This window comes from Diceros bicornis, chromosome 6 (assembly GCF_020826845.1).
Source record: "Diceros bicornis minor isolate mBicDic1 chromosome 6, mDicBic1.mat.cur, whole genome shotgun sequence".
Lineage (NCBI taxonomy): Eukaryota > Metazoa > Chordata > Mammalia > Perissodactyla > Rhinocerotidae > Diceros > Diceros bicornis.
Window position 1 is genome coordinate 10,669,922 of NC_080745.1, and position 24,088 is coordinate 10,694,009.

The 24,088-nt window shown below is 40.3% G+C and overlaps 1 protein-coding gene across 4 annotated transcripts in view; it reads left to right on the plus strand.

Moving 5' to 3' along the window:
- The first annotated feature begins 449 nt into the window (after positions 1–449).
- The window catches only part of BMPR1A (bone morphogenetic protein receptor type 1A), a 153,345-nt gene continuing 129,706 nt past the window's right edge, over positions 450–24,088 (plus strand). For all 4 annotated transcript variants that reach the window (XM_058542822.1, XM_058542824.1, XM_058542823.1 and 1 more), the window contains exon 1: positions 450–608. The gene's annotated coding sequence lies outside the window, so the exon portion shown is untranslated. The remainder of the gene's footprint in view (positions 609–24,088) is intronic.

Here is a 24,088-nt window from a genome sequence, read left to right on the forward strand (position 1 = left end):
GAGAAGCCCCCGCCCCCCGGCAGCCCGGCGCCCCCTTGCCGGCGACTGGCCCTCCTCCCCGGCAGCGGGGCGCCGGGCCCCGCAGACCCTTCGGGCGCTTCCGCCGCGCACTCGGCTCCTTTCGCGTCCGGGGCGGGGCGGGGTGGGGCGGGCCGGCGCTCTGCTAGTGCGCGCGCGCGGCGCCGAGTCTCGCGGAGGCACGCCCCTCCTCCAGACCCCGGCCCGCGCCGCCCCCCCGTGCGAGAGGCGGCGGCGGCGGCTGCCGAGATTGGAATCCGCCTGCTGGCGCTTCGCGAGGGAGGAGGGAGGGAGGAGGAGGGCGGAGGGAGGAGGAGGAGGGCGGAGGGAGGAGGAGGAGGGCGGAGGGAGGAGGGAGGAGGGAGGAGGGCGGAGGGAGGAGGAGGAGGAGAAGGGCGGGCAGGAAGGCTTGGGCTCCGGCGCGTCCGTCCGCGCGAGACGAGGATCGCACGGCCGCGCGAGGGGCGACCGGGCCGGGGCCGCTGCACGCCGAGGGCGGAGGCCGAGCCGGGCCCCTGCGCGCCCCGGCGGCTCGCCGCGCCCACCCCGCTCCGTGTCGAGGGCTGGAGCATGAGTTCCCCGGGGTCCGGGTGAGTTGGCTCGTCAGAGAGTGCGTGTGAGCGCGCGGCGAGGCCGCCACGGCGGGGAGGCCGGCGCGGGTCGGGGCGAAGTTTCGGAGGGAGCCGGGCGTGCGCGGGAGGCCCGAGCGGGGGCGGCCGACCCGTTCTCCCGCGGGGTCCCCGCCGCCCCTCGGTGTCAGGCCGCGGCCGACTGGGCCCCGCGGAGACCCCGGCCCCGGGCCGCCCGACGTCGGGCCCTGGCTGCCCCCCGCAGCGTCCCCGCCGCCCGGCCCCTCTTTTGTTCCCATCCCGGCTTTCAGGCCGAGTTCGGGGAGGCGGTGTGGGCGAAAGCCGCCTTCAAGGACGCTTCTCGAAGCCTTAAATGGGAAAGGCGCTCACCTCCCTGGCCCAGGAGCGGCGATGTTGATATTTGTGATTTGTCTGTGTACGCTTCTGCAAAAAAAAGAGAAAGTCTTTCGTGGGGCGGTAGAGCCGGGAGGAGTTGCAAGCCCCCCCTCAAAACTGGCCCGCGGGAGGGTGCCAGGTTCTCGGAGGTTCACCTGTTGTCCTGCGCTGCCTCCGCTGCCATGTCTGTTGTGATTCTGCACTTCAGTGTCTGAAAACTTTCTGCTGGATTGAGTGTAACCCATTTTTTCTCCTTCCAGACTCCTAGTGGAAAGGTTTGGCAAGGAAAAAATGTAGCTTGCGTCAGGGGAGAAAAAATGTGCTCTGTTTTAGGGTCTGGCGTTTTGTGACTTGTGCTCTTTCATGCTCGCGGATGTTTTAATTTGGTCAAAGTGCTGCAGGTTTTCTCTTTTGAACGGTGAGCAAACTGCTCTGAGTGCCTAGTACGAACTTGGCACGTTCACCTGTGTTACGTCATGTAATCCTTATGAGAACCCTGGTTGTTGGATTCCTCGTCTTTTAGACGAGGAAGCCGAGACGCAAAGAGGTTAAATAACTTGTCTAAGTGACCTGGGATTTGAACCGAGGATTTTCCCTACTATTCAGAAGCTGTTAAAGTGAGGCATACGATGAATTTTTTTTTAAAAAAAACCTCTTTCTGCAAACACTTCTATGCTGAGGAGCACTTTTCAGTCACTCTTACTTGAAATGATCGCTATTTCGTTGCTTGAGTTGCAAACAACTCCTTGATTGTATTAACTTGTGAGAGGAGTTCAAGTCCGAATTAAAGTAGAATGTAACTTAATGCTTATCACTGTTTTCAGTGGTTGGAATAAAGTTTGTCAACCAGAATTATTTATTTAAACTTACAGCCAAAATACAGGCCGTTCTGAGCTAGATATGGGTTTACACAAGGCTGATTGAAATTTAGAATGCATTTTTAAAAGAACCAGTATTCTACTCCTGTTTTGGTTTTTTCCTCTTGACATTCTCCGTGGAGCTCATTGCAAACTTCTACTTTCTTTACTTCTCCACCCTTTAATGAAAAGACAGGGGCTTCCAGGGGGAGCTCCTTCCGGAACTTAGTGGATTCCTTCTATCATTTGCTTCTTTCCTTCCATCTCAGTGGAGGAATATTTTTTGTCCTTTTTGCTGGTTAACACCTCATTTTATTTTTCTCTTCTTGCCTACTTAATGGAGTATAAGTTATCCTCTCTTTTGTCTTAGGGTTCTTAAAGAACAAATGTGCTTAAGATTTCCTGCAGTCTACAAAAACCTTCCCTTGAGTCCGCTACTCCCTCAAGCTGTTTTGTTGCTGCTTTTCCTTTTCAAATCATATCAACATTAAAAAGAACCAGTTTTGTCTTTATAAAAAGAACACATGTTCGTTAAAAAAAAATTGTAAAATAGACCAAATTGAAGTAAAATTAAAGTTCCGGCCTTCATAATCTCTTGATATTGCCACCAGTAATCTACTTACCTGCCTTTACTTCCTGGCCATCCATTCACTTCTTAACCCCTTGTTATCTGGATTTCACCTTCATGAAGGTCACCTATGACCTAATCAACACATTTAAGCCCCCTTTCTAAGTCTACCTGAGCTTTCTGTAGCATGTAACATCGACCTCTCTTTGAAATGCCTTTCCTTTTTTTTTTTTCTTGAGGAAGATTGTTCCTGAGCTAACATCTGTGCCAAGCTTCCTCTGTTTTGTACGTGCATTGCTGCCACAGTGTGGCTGACGAGTGGTGTAGGTCCGTGCCTGGGATCCGAACCCACAACCCTGGGCCACCAAAGTGGAGCGTGTGGGACTTAACCACTACGCCGTGGGGCCGGCCCCAGAAATGCCTTTCCTTGGTTTTCGTTCATCTATCCATTTCTGTCAATGAATGCTTACTACATTTTAACACACCGTGCAAGGCAGTAGGATGTGACCACAGATACGGCCCTTGCCCTCATGGAGCTTAAAGTCTAGTGGGAGAGACATTTTGAAGAATGAATTCTGTAATTAAATATAATTGTGATTATAATTAAAGTACAGAGTATTCTGAGAGCTTAAAATGTGAACCTGACCTGGTGCTAGTGGTGCCGGGAGAATCTGAGGCCTTCTTAAAAATGTGACGTTGGAACCTGGGACAATTCTGAAGGATGAGTAAGAATTAACTAGGTAAAAGAGGACTTCTGTGACATTATACTGACTTTGTACCTCTTTGTCCCTTTTCTGCTTTCTGTTCTTCTTTCTTCCCACTTAATTTAAGTGTTCTCCAAGTTTCACTCTTCAGATCACTTTTCTGTATGTCTCTAGTCCATTGATATTATTATTCAGACCCTTCTGTCTGAGTATTCTCAAATCTCTATTCTTTATTTCTCTCCTGCACCCGAATGCTTGTTTTTTCAACTACTTTGTGTATATCTCTACCTGGTGGTTCTGGTTCAAAGTGAACTCCTCTTCCTTACGGGACATGTTTCCCTGGTGTTCCTTATTTCTGTTGATGTCATACCAAACCCAGACCTTTCTCCATTCAGTCACATTTTGCCTGTAGCTGACATCCGTTGATTCTACTTTGATGGTATTGTCACTCTTCTCTCTATCCCTGCTAACTCTGGTACAATTCTTAATACGTTAGTATCAAGGTTATAATAGACTCATAAAATGAGTTGGACAGCTTTCCTTGTTTTTCTCTTTTCAGGAGCTGTTTAGACTGGGCTTATCTTTTACTTGAGAGTTTGGCGGACCTCACCTATAAGACCGTTCAGGCTTAGATTTTTTTTCTGGAGAGAACTTCGAATGACATTTCAGTTTATTTAATAGCTCTTGGTCTGTGTAGGTTTTCTATTTCTTGTGTGAATTTTAGTGTTTAATATTTTTTCCGGGAATTTATTTATTGATTTCAAATCTAGTGTTATTTGGATTTCACATAGTTCTTTTTCTTTTTTAACTTCTTTTATTTGATATACATTTTTATATATAATACACTATTGTATATTGTATGTATATTTGATAAATTTTCCTTGTCAATCTTTTCTTTTTTTTTTTGCTAGCTGTTTCAGATTCTCATCCTACCTGGACTAATGTTATGTTCTTGCCTTTACCGTTATCCAGGTTACCTTATGCATTTCTGCCCAAATTAATCTTTCTTTTTGTTATAGCCACTTACTCCATCTCAAGCCCTTTTTATTTTTTTCTTTCTAAAACAAATTTTTTTTTTGACTAAGTTAATTTGCAGCCCAGTTCTTGTCACTTCTCTACTCAGAAGTTTCCAGTGTCTTCTATTAATTGAAGTCCTTTCTATGAGATTTGCCTCAGATTTACCTTATTCTTCTCTCCCACTATTTTTGCTTCCTGCAGATGTTCTTTTCCCCCCGCTCCTGCTGTTGCTTATACAGTTCCCTCTACCTGGACTGCAAATATGGCCAGCTGTCATATGGCCAAGTCCTACCTGGTCTTCAAGCCCCATTTCAAATTCCGTGTCTTTCTGATCTTCCCCGTTTTCTTCTTCTGGATGGAATTCCTTCTGAAGGGATTTTTTTAAGGCTCACTGAAGTTTTTTTATCTAATATTTCTTATTGCACTTACTTGTTTGTCTTTTTTTTTTTTTTTTTTTTGTGAGGAAGATCAGCCCTAAACTAACATCTGTTGCCAATCCTCCCCTTTTTTGCTGAGGAAGACTGGCCCTGGGCTAACATCCGTGACCATCTTCTACTTTATATGGGACGCCGCCACAGCATGGCTTAACAAGCGATGCGTTGGTGCGCGCCCGGGGTCCGAACCTGCGAACCCTGGCCCACCACAGTGGAGTGTGCGCACTTAACTGCTTGCTCCACCGAGCCGGCCCCACGTTTGTCTTTTTTAAAAATCAACTTTGTTGAAGTATAATTTATATGTAAGTATATGTAATTTATATACTTCAACATATTTATATGCACACATGTTAAGTGTGCAGTTCTATGAGTCATTTGGTCTTCTATAGCGGTTTTTATACAAATATTAGGTCTGAGACTAGACAGCAGCCTGGGTCTGTAATTGACTTTGTTGCATAAAATGAATAAGTGGTGAAAGGCCCCTGTCTAACGTAGCAGTGGCTGGACATCAGTTCCAGTAGTACTGATCTGACTTTTGTATCTTGGGAGCAGGGAGCCATGGAGAGAAGGGAAAGTGGCTTCCCTCTCAGGCTAAATTTTGGACTAGAGAGACTTTATTTCTTCCCTCTTCCACCTTCTATTAGGGTTTATGCTTTTAGAATGCCTTTTTAATACCTCAAAGTCCCTATCGACCAGGTCAGTCCGACTTTTAATGCTTATGAGATTAAATGTTGAGTTGCATTGAATTACGTCAGTTATAAGATGTAGCATAATTTTCTTTTCTTTTTTTTTTTTTTAATTTTTTTTTGTTATTGATGTTTTAATGGTTTCTAACATTGTGAAATTTTGGGTTGTACATTTTTGTTTGTCCATCACCCCATATATGACTCCCTTCACCCCTTGTGCCCACCCCCCACCCCCACTGCCCGGGTAACCACAGTCCAGTTTTCTCTGTCCATGTGTTGGTTTATATTCCACATATGAGTGAGATCATACAGTGTTTGTCTTTCTCTTTCTGGCTTATTTCACTTAACATAATACGCTCCAGGCCCATCCATGTTGTTGCAAATGGGACGATTTTGTCTTTTTTTATGGCTGAGTAGTATTCCATTGTATATATATACCACATTTTCTTAATCCAATCGTCAGTCGAGGGACACTTAGGTTGCTTCCACTTCTTGGCTATGGTGAATAATGCTGCAATGAACATAGGGGTGCATAAGCCTCTTTGGATTGTTGATTTCAGGTGCGTTGGATAGATTCCCAGTAGTGGGATGGCTGGATCATAGGGCATCTCTATTTTTAATTCTTTGAGGAATCTCCATACCGTTTTCCATAGAGGCTGCACCAATTTGCATTCCCACCAGCTGTGTATGAGGGTTCCTGTTTCTCCACATCCTCTCCAACACTTGTTGTTTTTTGTCTTGGTGATTATAGCCATTCTAACGGGCGTGAGGTGGTATCTTAGTGTTGTTTTGATTTGCATTTCCCTGATGATTAGTGATGTTGAGCATCTTTTCATGTGCCTATTGGCCATCTGTATATCTTCCTTGGAGAAGTGTCTGTTCATTTCCTCTGCCCATTTTTTGATCGGGTTGTTTGTTTTTTTGTTGTTCAATTGTGTGAGTTCTTTATATATTATGGAGATCAACCCTTTGTCAGATGTATGTTTTGCAAATATTCTCTCCCAGCTGGTTGGTTGTTTGTTCATCTTGATTCTGGTTTCATTTGTCTTATAAAAGCTCTTTAATCTGATAAAGTCCCACTTGTTTATTTTTTCTTTAGTTTCCCTAGTCTGGGTAGGCGTGTCATCCGAAAAGATTCCTTTAAAACCAATGTCAAATAGTGTGTTGCCTATATTTTCTTCTATGAGTTTTATAGTTTCAGGTCTCACCTTCAGGTCTTTGATCCATTTTGAGTTAATTTTTGTGAATGGCGATAGCACATGGTCCACTTTCATTCTTTTGCATGTGGCTGTCCAGTTTTCCCAACACCATTTATTGAAGAGACTTTCCTTTCTCCATTGCATGTTCTTAGCACCTTTGTCGAAAATTAGCTGTCCGTATATGTGTGGTTTTATTTCTGGGCTTTCAATTCTGTTCCATTGATCTGTGTGTCTGTTTTTGTACCAGTACCATGCTGTTTTGATTACTATAAGATGTAGCATAATTTTATAGACCACTTATAAAGAAATATGCTTCTAGTTAATTTTGAGATGCCATTGATTGTAAGATGCACCCTAATTTTAGAGATGCTAAAATATGAAAAGTATGTGCCTTAGAACTGATAAATAGGGTTTCTGTCACTAATCAAAACTCCTATTCCTTTAGTGTAGATGTTGGGAAGAAGAATTTAAACCCACTTAAGTGAGAGTGACTTATAGCTCTACTGTTACTATGAAAAGTTATTTTTTAAGAGAGGATGCTTGTTAAACCTGTTTAACTAGTAAAATGTTTCAGGCAGTATAGAGAAATATTTATTGTTGGATTGGGTCTCCCACAACTAAATATGCCAGTCTGTTTGTGAGGCACTTTGACTCCCAACTTTCATATTTTTTCCCCTTCATTTCTTTTGCTCATTTTCTGAACTCACAGGTTCTCGAAGAGCCAGTAATTTTCACAAAATGGCATGGACTGTGTAAGGTGGGGATTGTGGGAGAGATGTGTTAGCCAATTGTATGGGTTATTTTAAAGACAATATTTAGTATTTAAACATCATCAACAATCATCATATATTTAGTTTTTAAAAAAGTAAATACAAAAATAATTGTAAATGTTTGGATATTTTACTAAATCATAATGTGTATCAATTTTTATAACCAGTATTTTAAAGGCTATTCTTAGAAAATAAAAACAAAGTGATGTGCTCAGAGATCCCCAGTAGTGTTTTTTTTTTTTTAATTTTTATGTAATTTATTTTTTTCCCCCAAAGCCCCAGTAGATAGTTGTATGTCATAGCTGCACATCCTTCTAGTTGCTGTATGTGGGACGCGGCCTCAGCATGGCCAGAGAAGCGGTGCGTTGGTGCGCGCCCGGGATCCGAACCCAGGCCGCCAGTAGCGGAGCGCGCTCCCTTAACCGCTCAGCCACGGGGCCGGCCCAGCCCAGTAGTGTTTTTGAAGAGAGCCTAGTTAGAGTAGAGGCTTAAGGAGGTGAGATAATCAGTGGAATCCATCTCATGGAGGCCTCAGTGGGTCCCTAAACCAAGTTCATCCAGGCAGTTCAGTATGGAACTAATGAATAGACATTGAACAGGTAAGGAAATTATTCTTGAGTATCTTTTATTAAAAACAGGTAGATCTGAGCTACTCTTATATTGTGGACATTGTTACTCTTTTATACCTTTATGTTTCTGTTGAAGCTTGTTTTCATATGGTGTACAGTTGTTACACCACTAGTGACATCTGAAACAGAGGAGCTTCGCTATTGCTCTAGCTGTAGTAATTGCCTGTTGATTTAAGAAGGAGGATGGGGGTATGCCAAATGTCGGGGTAAAATAATCAGATATGTAGTTTAGGGAGATTAGTTACATAGTGGAGAATCAGTTTGAAGAAAGGAAGACTGAAGAGACTTGTAGGGAGGCTGTTTCATCTTGTTCCATCCATTTCTAGCTTGGAAACCTGGTAGGGTAGATGTGTGTTGTTGATTGAGATGAAAAATGTAGAGGGAGAGCTGATTTGTGGAGGAAAATATTTTAGTTTTGATCATATGGAGTTTGAGATGTCTCTGAAACAACCAAGTAGGGATTTCCACTTGGGATTTGCATGTGTGTGTCTGGAGTTTGACAGAGGTTTGGGCTAGATATAGACATGTGGGAGTGATTACTATATAGGTTGTGTATTCCAACAATGGGAGTTGGGTGGCTCTCTCAAGTGACTTCTGCTTGCAAGTGACAAACCCAACTCAAATTAGCTTAAAGAGGAAGAAGGCTCCCCCCCTCAAGTTTTTGAAAAGACTGGAAATAGGCATTGCTGGATCTGAGTGTTCAGATGATGTAATGGGGGGGGTCCTGTCTTCTCTGCCCTCCACTTTTTCGACCTCATTTTCAGGCGAGTACTTTCATCTGGCGGAGGAGGACCATTGGCAACTCCAGGCTTATATGGGCCTTACTGCTGTGGATTTAAGAGGGGAAAAGGGCACCTCTTTCCTGGGTGCATAGTTTCTGTCTCATGGAGAGATTCTTACTGGGTCTACATGGAGTCTTGGGTACTTACCATTGTTGGCCGGTGCTGGCTTACGTGCCCACTGGAGCAGTCAGGGAGCCAGTTAAACAGTGGGACTGATAGTCTTCCTGGAATCATGTGAGATAGGGAAGTGTTTGTTTCCCCAAAGAGGATGGATCTGGACAGGTGAACAACATAAATCCACTAACTTTTGGTTTTTAATCTTTTTAAGGTCATTTTTGAGTATCTGAAGAAAAATACACAAATATAACAATTTTGTGTATAATTTCATGGTTATGTTTTGGACCTCATATCAGGAACTCCTGGTATATATAGCAGAGAGCCCAGACCAGCCCTGGGAAACACCAGTTTAAGACTTAGATAAAGAAGATAGACGTTAAATAATTGCATGAATAATTATCTAATGATAGTTATATTAAGATCTACAAGAGGAAAATACAGGGAGCTTATAAGAGTGTAAGAAGGGAACCTGCTCTCTTTAAGGTGTAGGTGCTTTGGAAGGCTCTACTGAGAAAGCGGTCTACAGAACGAGATCTTAGACCAGGAAGGAGAGGGAGAATATTTCTGGAAGTATTCAGTACTTTTTAAAGCAAACGTTTTTTGCTTCTTTTTTGAAATTACAAAAGCAGTGCATCTATTGTGGATAATTTTGGAAATATGAAAAATTGTAAAGAAGCAGCAGAACACTTAAGTTTCGGCTTTGAACTTTTTATAATTTCCTTTTTTTTATTGAGGTAACATTGGTTTATAACATTATATAGATTTCAGGTGTGCATCATAGTTAGTCATAATTAGACTTCTGTGTAAATTACATTGTGTTCACCACCAAATGTCTAGTTTCCTTCCATCACTGTACAAATGCCCGTTACCTATTTTGCCCTCCCTCCACCTCCTCTCCTCTGGTAACCACCAATCTCTTCTCCATATCTGTGTGTGTGTTTGTTGGATCTCCGTTTCCTTATCTTAAAAAGTGAAACGGGGGGGGCTCTCCTGATGGCGTAGTGGTCAAGTTCGTGCGCTCTGCTTCGGTGGCCCAGGGTTTGCAGGTTTGGATCCCAGGCGCAGACATATGCATCGCTTACCAAGCCATGCTGTGGCAGCGTCCCACATATAAAGTAGAGGAAGATGGGCATGGATGTCAACCCAGGGCCAATCTTCTTCAGCAAAAAGAGGAGGATTGGCAAGAGATGTTAGTTCAGGGCTAATCTTCCTCACCAAAAAAAAAAAAAAAAGTGAAACGGACTTGGTGAATTTTAAGATCATTTTCTGCTGGAAAAAACCCACAAAATTCCATGACTTTAATGCAGAGCAGTGATTTGCTGAAATTGCAGGTCATGTAATGCTTTTGATCCTGATAGCATCACTGGATTTCTGACTTTTGGCTGAAAACTCACTCTTCCTGCCTTGGCAGTCATTGTAAGTAAAAAGGGAGTGGCTTATGACCAGTGATGTTCTTCCATGCCCTGCTTTCTTATCTCCTTTTTTGAGCATTAATTTTTTTTCTTTAGCCTTTCAGTAAATTATCTGAAATGTTGTGTGTGTAGGCTCTCAATTTTGAAGTTAACAAATCTGGAGGAGCTTTACATGGTTGTGATACTGTTTTATGTATGTGGAAGTCTGTAGGTGGTTTTCTTATAAACAATTAAAGTGTTTTTGTAATATATTTCAGGAGCATAAGATCTTGAGTGTCTTTTCTTAAAAAATTAAATTTTTTTGTGAGGAAGATTGGCCCTGAGCTAACATGTGTTACCAATCTTCCTCTTTTTGCTTGAGGAAGATTGGCCCTGGGCTAACATCTGTGCCCACCTTCCTCTATTTTGTATGTGGGATGCTGCCACAGCATGGCTTGATGAGTGGTGTGTAGGTCCACACCGGGATCCGAACCCACGAATTCCAGGCCACTGAAAGGGAGCATGCGAACTTAACCACTATGCCACTGGGCCGGCCCCTTGGGTGTCTTAAATTTGTATTTGATTAAGAATATTTTAGATTCCTGGCTAAAAGGAGCACCTGATAGGAAGTATTAAAGTAAAGGCTGTTAAATTTTGATGAAGTTCTTAAAACATATATTTTTCAAAAAATCATTTTAACATGTCGTGAAATAAAAATATTTCAATGGTAACTATCCAGAAGGATCTTAAATATATGCCAAATCAACAAAGTACAGTTGCTTGATGGCGAGTTATTTTTTATATCTCCGGTAATCTTCCATGAAATATAGATGTTGGGAAAAAACATATTGAATTTATATGTGTATCTGAGTAAAGAAAAACAAGTTAGTCTTCCTAAAATAGTCCTTTAGTCATCATCCTTACTTGTTAAATATTTTTCTCTGGTTTCTTATTTGCTTACAAAATAAAATTCAAATTACTCATACTGGCCTTCTGCTCCAGCCTTGTCTGCTTTTTCTACCTCGTTCACTTCCTACTAGTCTTTTATTAGCCTAAGTCACCTAAATATCCAATTCTCGGTTTGGGTTCAGAATCCTTAAACCTATACTGTCCACTGCAGAAGCCAATACTACATGTGGCTGTTGAACATTTGAAATGTGGCTAGTCTGAATTATGCACCAAATATTGAAGATAGTACCAAAAAAATAATGTAAAATATCTCATTGTGCTTTAAAAATATTGATTACATGTTGAAATGATACTGTTTTGAATATTTTTGGTTAAGTATATTATTAAAATTAATTTCACCTGATTCTTTTTACTTTTTTAATGTGGCGGCTAAAAAATTTTATTTATTTATTTTTCTTTTTTGTGAGGAAGATCAGCCCTGTGCTAATATCTGCCAATCCTCCTCTTTTTTTACTGAGGAAGACTGGCCCTGGGCTAACATCAGTGTCCATCTTCCTCCACTTTACATGGGACGCTCCACAGTATGGCTTGCCAAGGGGTGCGTCAGTACGTGCCTGGGATCCGAACCGGCGAACCCCGGGCCGCAGCAGCTGAGTGCGCTCACTTAACCGCTTGCGCCACTGGGCCGGCCCCTAAAACATTTTAAATTATGCATTATATTGGACAGTGCTGCCTTTGAGTTTTCTTTCCCCTATTATTTGCTTATCAAAATGCTTCAAAATCGAGCGCAAATCTTATCTGTTCTATGAAGCCTTCTTCAGTGGTCCAAGCCTGAAGGTTAGCTTTTCTGCATCATTATTTGAAAGCAGTATTTTGGTGTTTCTTGTACCATCTACTAATATGTTAGATTTCTTCACTGCAAGGCTTTTCAGCTTTTAATATGGTCAAATTCCAATATAGTTTCCCTAACCGTATATTACCATAGAACCCTCATGTCTTCTGTTTACAGAAGTTACACGTATTTGCAGTTGAAACTTTAGACAATACAGATGTGAAGTAGAAAGTGAATCTTCTGTAATCCTACCCCCCAGCACAGATTACTACTGTTAAAGTGTAGAGAGAAGTTTAATCTTTCTTCTTCATTGTCTTTCTCTTTCCTTCTCCCTCTTTCCAAAAATGAGGTGATAATGTGCATCCTTTTTTTTTTTAACTTTGTTTTCACTGAATACATAGGAGGATTCTTTTTATGTCAGTAAATGTGAGTTCCTCATTCTTTTTAGTAGCCAAGTAGTACTCTGTTTTATAAATATACCTTAATTTTACCAGTCCCCAATTGATGAATGTTAGATTGTTTCCCAGTTGGTTTTTTTGCATTACAAACAATGCTGTGGTGCTTGTACATATCCTGTGAGTCTATTTTTATTTTATAGGACGAATTCTTTTTTTTTTTTTTAATAATTTTTATTTATTTATTTATTTTATCCCCCCAAAGCCACAGTAGATAGTTGTATGTCATAGTTGCACATCCTTCTAGTTGCTGTATGCGGGCCGCGGCCTCAGCATGGCCGGAGAAGCGGTGTGTCGGTGCGCGCCCGGGATCTGAACCCGGGCCGCCAGTAGCGGAGCTTGCGCACTTAACCTGCTAAGCCAAGGGGCCGGCCCTATAGGATGAATTCTTAAAAGTGCCTTTACTGTAAGAGAAGCCATGCAGATCTGATATAGTGCCAAACTGCTCTGCAAAATCTTCGTAACAATTCACATTCCAAGCAACAGTGTTTGAGTATGTTTCCCCCAAACACATAAAAGATCAGTTTATTTTAATCTTTGCCAGTTCGCCAGCTGAAGAAACAGCACTATAGTTTTAATCTGTTGTTCTTTGATTATGAGTAGGGTTGAGCAGGGTTTTATATGTATGTTGGCTCTTTGCATTTCTCTGTCCTTTTTTCTAATCTGTTTATTTTTTTCTTACTCATTTGTAAGAACTCTTTTTTGGGGTATAGATATTAACTCTTTGGCATGTTACATTTGTTTTTTTATTTGTCATTTATTTTTTTTGTCATTTATTTTTAATTTTTGTTCATGATACGTAAAAATTCCTTTGCTGTTGTAAGAGTATTAAAAAACAAAAAAATTTGGGGCCGGCCCAGGTGGCGCAAGCAGTTAAGTGCACGCACTCTGCTGCGGCGGCCCTGGGTTCACCAGTTCGGATCCCGGGTGCGCACTGACGCACCACTTGTTAAGCCATGCTGTGGTGGCATCCCATATAAAGTGGAGGAAGGTGGGCACGGATGTTAGCCCAGGGCCAGTCTTCCTCAGCAAAAAAGGGGAGGATTGGTATCGGATGTTAGCTCAGGGCTGGTCTTCCTCACAAAAAAAAAAAAATTTAAAAATGTAAGTTGTCTTATACTCTCAACTTATTCTTATACTCTCAACTTATTTTATAAGCTCCTTGGTAGCTGACTTTTGTCCTAAAATATTTTGTTTTGTCAACAGTACTAATTCAGTACTTTGTACAAAGTAAATGTTCAGATATTTGAATGTGTTGATGGTGAAGGGGTCTAGAATATGCCACTGTGGCATAAAAATTATTTTGAGCTGAAAGCATTTGAGAATAGGTCTTTTTTCTGACCTCTTTTATCTGCCTAGAAGCAAAGCCTATCAGAACTCAATTGTCAGAAATCCCCTCCCCAGAGTTTTGAAACCAGGGAAGATTTCCTCTTATCACTAGAGAGGAGAAGAAAGGAAAAGTGGGCGCCACACCTAAACTGACATTGACAATAATAATGCTGTCTGTTAATCAAGTGGCTGGCATCTCATTGTGTTGATTAAGCCTTTGTTCTTCCTAAAGTTATTCATTGTTTCCTGTTCTTTCTTAACATCTTATCAGTTTGCATAGAGGATAGTTTGTGACTGGTTCCACTGGTCACATCATTGAGAAGAAACAATAAAAAAGGTCATTCAGTTAAGGCTAAGTAAGTAAACTCTTCATACAAAGAAGGTGCTAGTTTCTTAAAAGAATAAAGAAATATTAATCTGATTACAGTGACTTTCCCTTTATCTGGATTACAAATAACTAAAAAAGTTCATTAAAACTTGACATATTTATATGTTTAGTTGTCTACCTGTAGATTTATTGTATTCTGTACCTTCCTACTCTCTGTTTACCAGATTTGTGACCTTGCCCCACAGTAGTTAATCTTTCTAAGTTATTTCCTCATATGTGAAATGAGGGTGAGAACAGTCCTCTCACAGGGTTAACTGTGAAGACTAAATGAAGGACTTGCAGTTAAGCACCGAACACTGTTCTTTCCTCATAGTAATGCTTAGTAGATGATAGTGAAGATGAATATTTGTGTGAGAGAAGTAAGTTGAGGTCAGTTTTACCTTTTTTTTTTTTTGTGAGGAAGGTTGGCCCTGTGCTAACATCTGCCAATCCGCCTCTTTTTTTTTTTTTTTTTTTTCGCCGAGGAAGACTGGCCCTGGGCTTACATCAGTGCCCACCTTCCTCCACTTTATATGGGACGCCGCCACAACGTGGCTTGAGAAACAGTGCATCGGTGCGTGACCGGGATCCGAACCGGTGAACCCCAGGCTGCTGCAGTGGAGCGCGCGCACTTAACCGCTTGCACCACCGGGCCGGCCCCAAGGTCAGTTTTATCTTAAAAAGCAAATTTGAATGGCTGAAATAGAGTCCTTGAAATCTGCTCTCAGGGACCCTTTTTGAATACATAAGTATGTTATTTTTGTTCATATTATTAATATTAGCATTTGAATTTGCCAAGTACTTTATGCCAACAGTACCGGCAAATTGACATCGATTTGCTTGCCTTTTCTGTTCTGTATGTCAAGGATCTGGGGCTAATGAGGGTTAGTTGTCTCACCAAGGTCAAAAAAGTAAGACTAAAAAGTAAGTAGATCAGACTTTTCCTAGTTATCTCAGAGTGGGAACTAGGACCTCAGAGTTAAGTGTAAAGTGAAATCAAGGACTCCACATTCTAAAGAAAGCTCCAAGCACTTAGTGGCCTGAATCCTTTCCAAGGTTTATGAAGATGTGACAGACACCCATCAGAAGATGGAGAGGAGGGTAATTGTGCACAGTAGTCACTGCAGTGGCTAGTTTGCCAACAGGGTAGTGCTATAGTTTTGCCCCCTTCTTCCTCCCTTGGGATGGCCTTCCCTTAGAAGCTTAGTGTGGGGAGGTCTAAGAGAACCAGTCCTGAAGGTTAACTCACTTTTTAGTGAGGTGGAACATCTCATGACCTAGGTGATAGTCATTATGTGGCTGATTGGTTTGTCTGTGCCTATTTGAGCAAGTGATAAAGAAAATTGGAGAGAAATCGCAGTATGGAGAGAGGGGTTGGCAGTGGAGTGGCCTGTATTTGTTTTGAATTTATGTTAGTTCAAGTGAATAAGGCAGAAGGTAACCAGGCTGCAGCCATCTTGCCAGGGCTGGCTCTTCTGGAGGGCGAAGCAAAAGTAGTTAGAAGAGGTTGAGCTGAAGCGGATCTTTAGATAAGGAAACGTGCCGTGAGTAAGAGCCCCTCACCCTTCAGTCACCAAAGGGCTCCGGCTTGTCCCCAGAAGAAGAGCCATCATTTGGCTGTCTGTGATACAGACAGTATAGTCAGTGTTAGCTAGGGAAGTGGCGACAACCACAGAAGACTACAAAAGTGCTCAGATGTTGACTGTTTATTCTGTTCTCCACCATCCCCCTCCCCCTATAGATCAGGCCACACCCCTTCTCTGGTTGAACTTTCTTGGACCTTGGCCAAGCCTGAGTTTGGGGAGAAAGGAGATGCTTGTAAGATTAAAGATTAAAATTTTAAACAGCAGTAAATTGGACTGGACTTGTTAATAACTGAAAGCTACTGGAAAGCTCTAGGAACTGTTCCAGATGTCATTAAGGGGTAGGAAAGGGAAATCGGACCAACAATAGGTGGGGGTAGAAATTGGAGAAAAATAAAGCCTTTTCTCATGGTTGTACCAATTTCAGACCCTTTATTAAAGTTATATAAGTATCAACTTAAGTTCCTATTAAAGCCCCTCTGACACCAGAGCCCATTCTTTTCTCCATATAAAGCTTTTAAAGTATATACATGACCTTTTGATCTTCTTAATGGTTCTGTTTCAAGGGCATTCCAGTTCTGCTCAATAATAATTTTAGCATTAAGCATATTCTATTTAATTCTAGCGATGTGAAATTTATAAACTGTATGGTATGATAACCTTTTTTATTGTAACATTAAGTAAAATATTTTATTCTTTAGTTTTAATGGAGTTGTTGGAGTTGATCAAACCTTTGGAACATTAAATAAAAAGCTCTCACTAAAAAGCACTAGTTTAATATATTTTACTTAGTATACGAGATTTTGAGTTTATGAAGTTTTAAATTAATTTTCAGCTATTATTCACATAGAAAAGGTGTGTGTTTTAATTTAAGTAATATAGAGCAATAAACTGTAAGATTGAGCTGGATTAGATAATACTTAACTTGTGTGTGGCCCTATTTTAAGTATTTTATACTTATTAATCCATAGAAATATTCTGTGGTATAGGTGCTGGTATCAGTTCCCTTTTACACGTGAAGAAGATGAGGCTGCACAGGTTCAATCACTTGTCAAGGGTGGCACAGCTAGAAAGTGGCAGAGCCGGGAGTCAGACCTAGCTAGTCTGACTCGAGAGTCCATGCTCTTAACCACAGACTTATGTTTGTTCTCAAATGGAGTAGGATAAATTTTTTTTTTTTTTTGTGAGGAAGATCAGCCCTGAGCTAACATCCATGCCGATCCTCCTCTTTTTGCTGAGGAAGACTGGCCCTGGGCTAACATCTGTGCCCATCTTCCTCTACTTTATATGGGACGCAACCACAGCATGGCTTGAGAAGCGGCACATAGGTCTGTTCGTGGGATGTAACCTGTGAACCCCAGGCTGCCAAAGCGGAGCGCGCAACTTAACCACTATGCCACCGGGCTGGCCCCCGGTTTTGCTTTATTTTTGCCTACTTTTATTCCCTGTTCTCCACATAGAGTAGAGGGGTTTGCCTGTGTTTGTTGTAGTGTTACCTGAGGTACCTGGTAAGACATATCTCCACTCAAGGTCTGAATATAGATAATTTGATGGGTTAAGTTTGATTGGCTTTTAACAATTAACTCCTACTTCTCTTTTTAATATTTAAAATTTGTTAGCAACTTTTCATGGGTAACTTTTTGATTGATATTCTTTGACTTGCCTGATGTTTCCTTTGCATCATAGAGAAAAGAATATAAGATCAGAGGAATACACTGCTTTTTAAACATGTGTCCAGAACGCTTTCTGTCAATATTTTTAAAATTAGTGCTCTATGATATATCTCATTTCTGAGATACGTATAAGTTTAATTGTTGATGATGATCACACAACCTTTTTTTCACAGCTTTACCATGGCTGTTACTCTTAAAGTAGTTGAAATTGAGTAGATATTTTCATAATATAATTATGTTATTTGTATTGTTTCTTAGAATACATTTAAAATCTACCCTGTGAGAGAACAGGAAGAAAAAAAGATAAAAACTACTGCCACATCAATTGAAAATGAAAGGGATTAAAGTCATCTAGGGGGCAGTTTTTAGAGTCAAATAGGTTGAGAAATGAAACCTGATTTTTACCCATTAATGATGCTGAGACTGTCCTCTGCAATATTATTAAATTGCTTATGTTGTTCCATAAAAATTATCTAAAGATAATTGGTTATGGCATGTAGACATTTAAAAATAATCCCTTTCCTTGCAGGTTTCTCTTCAAAACAAAATAAAAACCTTCTTTGCCTCCTGATTACAAAAGTAATACTCATTGAACAAATTTAAAACACAGAAAAGCCCCGAGAAAAAAGTAAAAAATCCCTCATGTTCATACTACTCAAAGATAGCATCTGTAAGCATTTAGACATACACACGTAAGTTAAAAAAAAAAGCTTACTAAATGTTTTTACCATAACTTAAGAATTTGAGCACATTAGGTGAGTAAAGCTGAAATTTTGTTCATTCATTAAACCTGAATCTCTGTGAACCTGAAATATAAGAAACTTAGAATTTAGGGGGCAGGGAGGGGAGTTACCTAAAGAAAAACAGAAAGTTTTGGGGCTTTGGCTGTCTTTTTCTAGTTATCGGATCATCTTTTTTTTCTGTATATTCTCCCTTTTTCAGCTTTGCAACTTTTAAGCTTTAAAAAAAATTTAAGATGTTTCAAATATGATGTGTTTTTCTGTAATAATGGACTAAAATAGAATAAGATGTGAAGAGGTAGAACCTAAACTGAGGGAGGTCAAAAACCATATGGAAATAGAAAATCCAAAACCTCTAGCAGAATGAAGCTAGAGAGAATGGAATCTAAACACTGAAATGATACATCTGCTACGCAGCTGTGCATCCTTTATTCAGTTTCTGCCACAGAAACAGCAAAAGAAACTCTGAAAGGAAAACCTATCCTAAATAGACTGAGCATATATTCTTATCACTAATCATGACATGTACATTTTTAGTTATACAGTGTGTATTTAATTCATCTTTAAATGAATTGTTCCTCTTTTCTAGAAGTTATAAAAATTCTTTTCTAAAAATAATAGATCACTTTTTTTGGGTTAAATTTAGTTTCAATTTTAAGATATAGATTTATTTATAAGATATAATTAATTATGCACTGACTCGATATTTTATTAAATTACAGATCGGGGCTTTTCAGTGATACTAAAAGAGTGTGATGCTGTTGTAGATTTGTCATTTCCTTTTTGTCAGTATTCAAGGATATGTGACGCCTTAATGTTCTGCCCTTCAAAAATCACCTCTTCTGAATTTGTTTAAACAAATTTAAGAAGGGAAAGGCAAAAAAAAGCTTTTACTCTATTTTATTTAGTCCTAGGATGCTTTGTAATTACTAACATTTGTATAGCTTTTATAGCTTACAAAGCACTTTCATATCCATTATCTCCTGTGATTTTCATTGTCTTGCTAACATTTTTTTTCTCTTAACTTGAAAATTAAGACAGAGCACTGTCAATTCAGTCAGTGATTATAGAATGCTCTTTAGTTTTTCCTTACCATAAAGTTGATACATACTCAGGATTCAGAAAACATGAAAAGTAGAACAAAAAGGGAAAACATCCCCAGCATCTCATAATAACCATAGTTAACATTTAGTATAATTCTTTGTTTTTTTTGTGTGTGTGTTTTTTTTCTGTGAGGAAGATCAACCCTGAGCTAACATCCATGCCAATCCTCCTCTTTTTGCTGAGGAAGACTGGCCCTGGGCTAACATCTGTGCCCATCTTCCTCCACTTTATATGGGACGCCGCGACAGCACAGCCTGACAAGGGGTGCCTCGGTGCGCGCCCGGGATCCTAACCCTGGGATCCTAACCCTGGGCCGCCAGCAGTGGAGCGTGCGCACTTAACTGCTACACCACAGGGCCGGCCCCTAGTATAATTCTCTTTAATCTTCTTTTTCCATTAATATTTTTTGCATAATTTGCCCTGATGCTGATGGCAATATTTGTGTCCTTTAAAATTCAGTTCGTAAACATTTCTGATAAAAAAAAAATTCTTAACCATTTTTGGGGCACCGTTTCAGTAAAATTTTTTTCCATCTGAGAAGGGAAAACACTTTAACCTGGGATCATTTTACATATATGTGTGTGTACATACATATACACACACACATATATACGTACATATATATACACACACGTATGTGGTGGTTATATGTATATTGTATATATAATATATCCAGAAAGAAATATATCAAGAAATAATATCCTTTTTAATTTCCCCTCCCCAAAGCCCCAGTGCGTGGTTGTATATCTAGTTGTAAGTCCTTCTAGTTCTTCTATATGAGCCGCCGCCACAGCATGGCATCTGACAGATGGGTCGTGTGGTACCGCGACTGGGAAATGAACCTGGGCTGCTGAAGCAGAGTGCGCTGAACTTGAACCACTAGGCCATCAGGGTTGGCTCAGAAATAACGTCTTGAGAGATGAGTTTCATTGGTGAACCTAAGATATGTGCCTTAGTCACGTGCCCTAGGTATGTAGATAGAGATAATAGTGGTTAAGAGCATGGAATCTGCTTGGGTTTAAATCCCAGCTCTGCTTCTTCCTAGGTATGCAATGAACAGTTTTGGCAAATTGATTAACATCTCTTGTGTCTTTTTCCTCATCTGTAAAGTGGGAATAGTGGTTCCTACTTCATGGAGTGGTTGTAAGTTTATATTTACCAAAATATAAATATATGTTTTTTATATCTTAAAACCATAACTGACCCATAGTAAGCGCTTTCTAAGCTATCTAAAATTTTAGATCAGGGACTGTAATCACTGACTGCTTGCTGATTGAATTAGCAGACAAAAAATTAGTAAGGATATAGAAAATCAAACAATACAATGAAAAACTTAATTAATACATATGGAATTCCACATCCAATAAGGGTAAAATATGACCCATTTTGCTGGGTCATAAAGCAAGCCTCAGCAAATATGAAAGGATTGAAATCATTCACAGTATCCTCTGACCATAGTGGAATTAAGTTAGAAATCAATAACAAAAGATAATGAGGAAATCTTTAAAATTAAGCAGTACACTTCTAAATAATCCATGGATCAAATAAGAAGTTACAAAGGAATTAGAAATTATTTTGGATTCAATAATAACGGAAATACATGTCATATCAAAATTTGGGATATAGTTAATTCTATATTTAGAGGAAATGTAGCTTTAAAAATATCTACTAGAAAAGTAGAAAGGCTAAAACTCAGTAATTTAAGTGTCTACCTCAAGAAATTGAAATGATTGGGGTTTCCTGTTTCTCAGTTTTGATTGGATGGAATGTGGGGGAATTTCAGTTTTATGTTTTACACAAATTCCTTTTTTAATAAGACAGGAGGAAAGGTATGATTGATCAAAATAGGTTACTTTGTTTTCTTACTAGCCTGTTTGAACTCCGTCTCTCCCCAAAGCTTGATTCCTAGTTTACTTGGTTCTAGGAGGCTTTCTCTCAGTACCCTTTATGAAAACCTCCCAGTTTCTTGGCCCTTGCATGGAACCCCTAACTTTTCTAAGGAGAAAGAGACAAACTTTGTGAGGAAGCAGAGACAAGAACTCTGAGATGATCAGTTTTAGTCTCGGTAATTATTTCTAAGTCTTTAAGACTTGGAAAGTATAATTTAACTTGGTAAGTATGTAATGAGCACCTGCTACAGACCAGAGACTGTCCCGATGTGGTTATATCATCGTGAATAAGATAGCCCTGCTTCTGCTCTCACGGAGCTCGTGCTTTAGATGGGGAGATCAGCCCCCAGAAAACACAAACCCACCCAGTTATGTGATTACAATGTGGTATTGGTGCTGGGAAGGAAAATGTAGAGGACAGGGAGAGAGTGGATAATAGAGGACCTAAGCTTATTTAGGTTGAGAATATGGTGTGAGATATGTAAAAAACTGATTACAATAAAGTCGGGAAATAGACCCATGGAGAATCATGGAGGTATATATATATTTTTTTTGTGTGTGAGGAAGCTTAGCCCTGAGCTAACGTCTGTTGCCCATCCTCCTCTTTTTTTGCTGAGGAAGGTTGGCCCTGAGCTAATATCCGTGCCCATCTTCCTCCACTTTAGATGGGACACCACCACAGCATGGCTTGACAAGTGGTGCATCGGTGCGCACCCGGGATCCAAACCTGTGAACCCCGGGCCACTGAAGCGGAGCGTGCGCACTTAACTGCTTGCACCACCGGGCCAGCCCCATGGAGGTATATTTTTAAAAGATGAGGGAATACGTTTTGTTTTTTGTGAGGAAGATCAGCCCTGAGCTAATATCCATGCCAATCCTCCTCTTTTTGCTGAGGAAGACTGGCCCTGAGCTAGCATCCATGCCCATCTTCCTCCACTTTATATGGGACACCGCCACAGCATGGCCTGACAAGCGGTATGTGCCCCCGATCCGAACCCAGGCTGTCAGCAGTGGAGTGTGCGCCCTTAACCACCATGCCACGGGGTCGGCCCCGGGGAATAAATTTGTAAATGTGTTACCTTGATTGATTTAAATAGTCCAGAGGCCTGAGTAATTATGCTTAATCCAGTACTAACGAGCTGGATAGTCATATTCAGGACATGCTGTAGGTCTTAGTTCTCTGTTCTGTGGAATGAAAGTGGTTAGGACTAGCTTAGATAACAGCTGAATTTCTAGTGCTCAAGTGCTAATTCCGTTGAAACTTTTATTAGCACTTTAAAGAGTATTTTTCTTCTGGTTGTGAAAATAATATATATTATTTTTAGAAAAATTTGGAGACCATAGAAAAGAAAGACCCTCTCCTCCAAATTTCATTTGTAGTAGAGATGTCAGTTTTGTTATATATTCTGTCTTAGAGAATTTGACCTCCACACAGCTCTGGGAGGTGTTAACAGGGGAATATTAATTAGGATACGCTAAATTATACCTCATTCATGAAGAAAGTCCTCAAATTTGAGTCGCTTGACAGAGCAAAAAGTTTATTTCTCGCTCGATGTCCAACTTGGATCAAGTAGGCAGTTGAGATAAAGACTGTCAGAGGCTCTACCATCTTGTAGCTGTACCTCTGGAACACGTGGCTTTCCTGGCCGCTGTGTAAGGGAATAAACATTGGAGGGTCTTGTAACCAACAATTACGTAGCTTCAACAATCAGAACTAGTCATTCGGCCTTACTTAACTGCAAGGGTATAGAGGAGTGTAGTTCTTCCATGTTCTGGAAGTAGAGGAGACCTGGCTAGGGGTGAGCTTTAAAAAGTCTTTGCAACAACGACCTTGCTTTTCCTGGCTGTAGTTGCATAGAGGGACGATGGACCCTAGATCCAAGTGGGGCTGGCTGGATTATTTTGCCTAGGAATTTGCTTTTGGGTCACTGGAGACTGGAGTTAGCATTGGAGTGCTCAGGCCATTAGACTCAGAGGCTTTGCTCCCAGTCAGGGATGGTGGGATTCAAGTAGCTAAGTAATCAGAAGTTGATCTATAGAGAGAAGAATGAATCAGATGCATTGTAGAAATAAGAGATTGTGTAGCTTTGGGGAGAAAAAATAACTCTATTGGAGTTCAGTGGCTTTCCATTTCTCAGTTCTAGATCCTTGATGAAGATTGGCTATAGTTCCTACACATAGATTTCTTGAGAATATATATGCTTTCCCAACACATGGAATATTCACAAAAAGTGAGCATATTTTATGCCACAAAGAAAATTAGATTTACAGAAAGCAGAAATCAAATAGAATTATATTTATATTTTCTGATCACAGTGCAACAGAAATTAACAGCAATAGGATGCTCCCCCCTCCCCCAAAAAAACATACAGAAAAAATAAAAACGTAAATCCAAAACAAAAACACCTACCTACTTTGGGGGAGGAGAAGAGACATTGTGGCTTAAGGTGACAATCGTAACTGAAGTCACACGATTCAGAAGTTAGTTACAGTGAAAGCACTATATATCAATTTAGCCAAGGTAAAACTTTATGGGAAATTCATAGCAATTAAATATTAATTAATAAACAAGATGAAAGCTGAATGAACAAGGTATTCAATTCAAGCTGATTTAAAAAACCCCAAAATCCAAATGAAATAGAATGAAGGAATTAATAAATATAAAATTGTAAGTTAATGAAAAACAAAACTCTTGATCAGTAATATCGAAAGCTGGCAGAGTCTGGGCAAGTCTGATTAAGAAGAAAACAAGCTAGGAGCAAACATTAAAAGCAAGCTACGGACATCTCTATAAATACTGAGATGAAAGCCTTGTAAGAGAATATTATGTATAACTGTATGCCACACATTCTAGAAATAGGATGAAATAGATGATTTCCTAGGAAAATATAAATTACTGAAATTGTCTGAAGAGATGGAAAAGCTTCATAATCCAGTAGCTAATGAAGAAATAGAAAAAGTTGTAAAAGATATGCCCTTTAAAAGGGCCACATGTTTTTACAAGACTTTAAAGTAATCGATGAGGGCAGGCCCCGTGGCTTGGCGGTTAAGTGCGCGTGCCCTGCTGCTG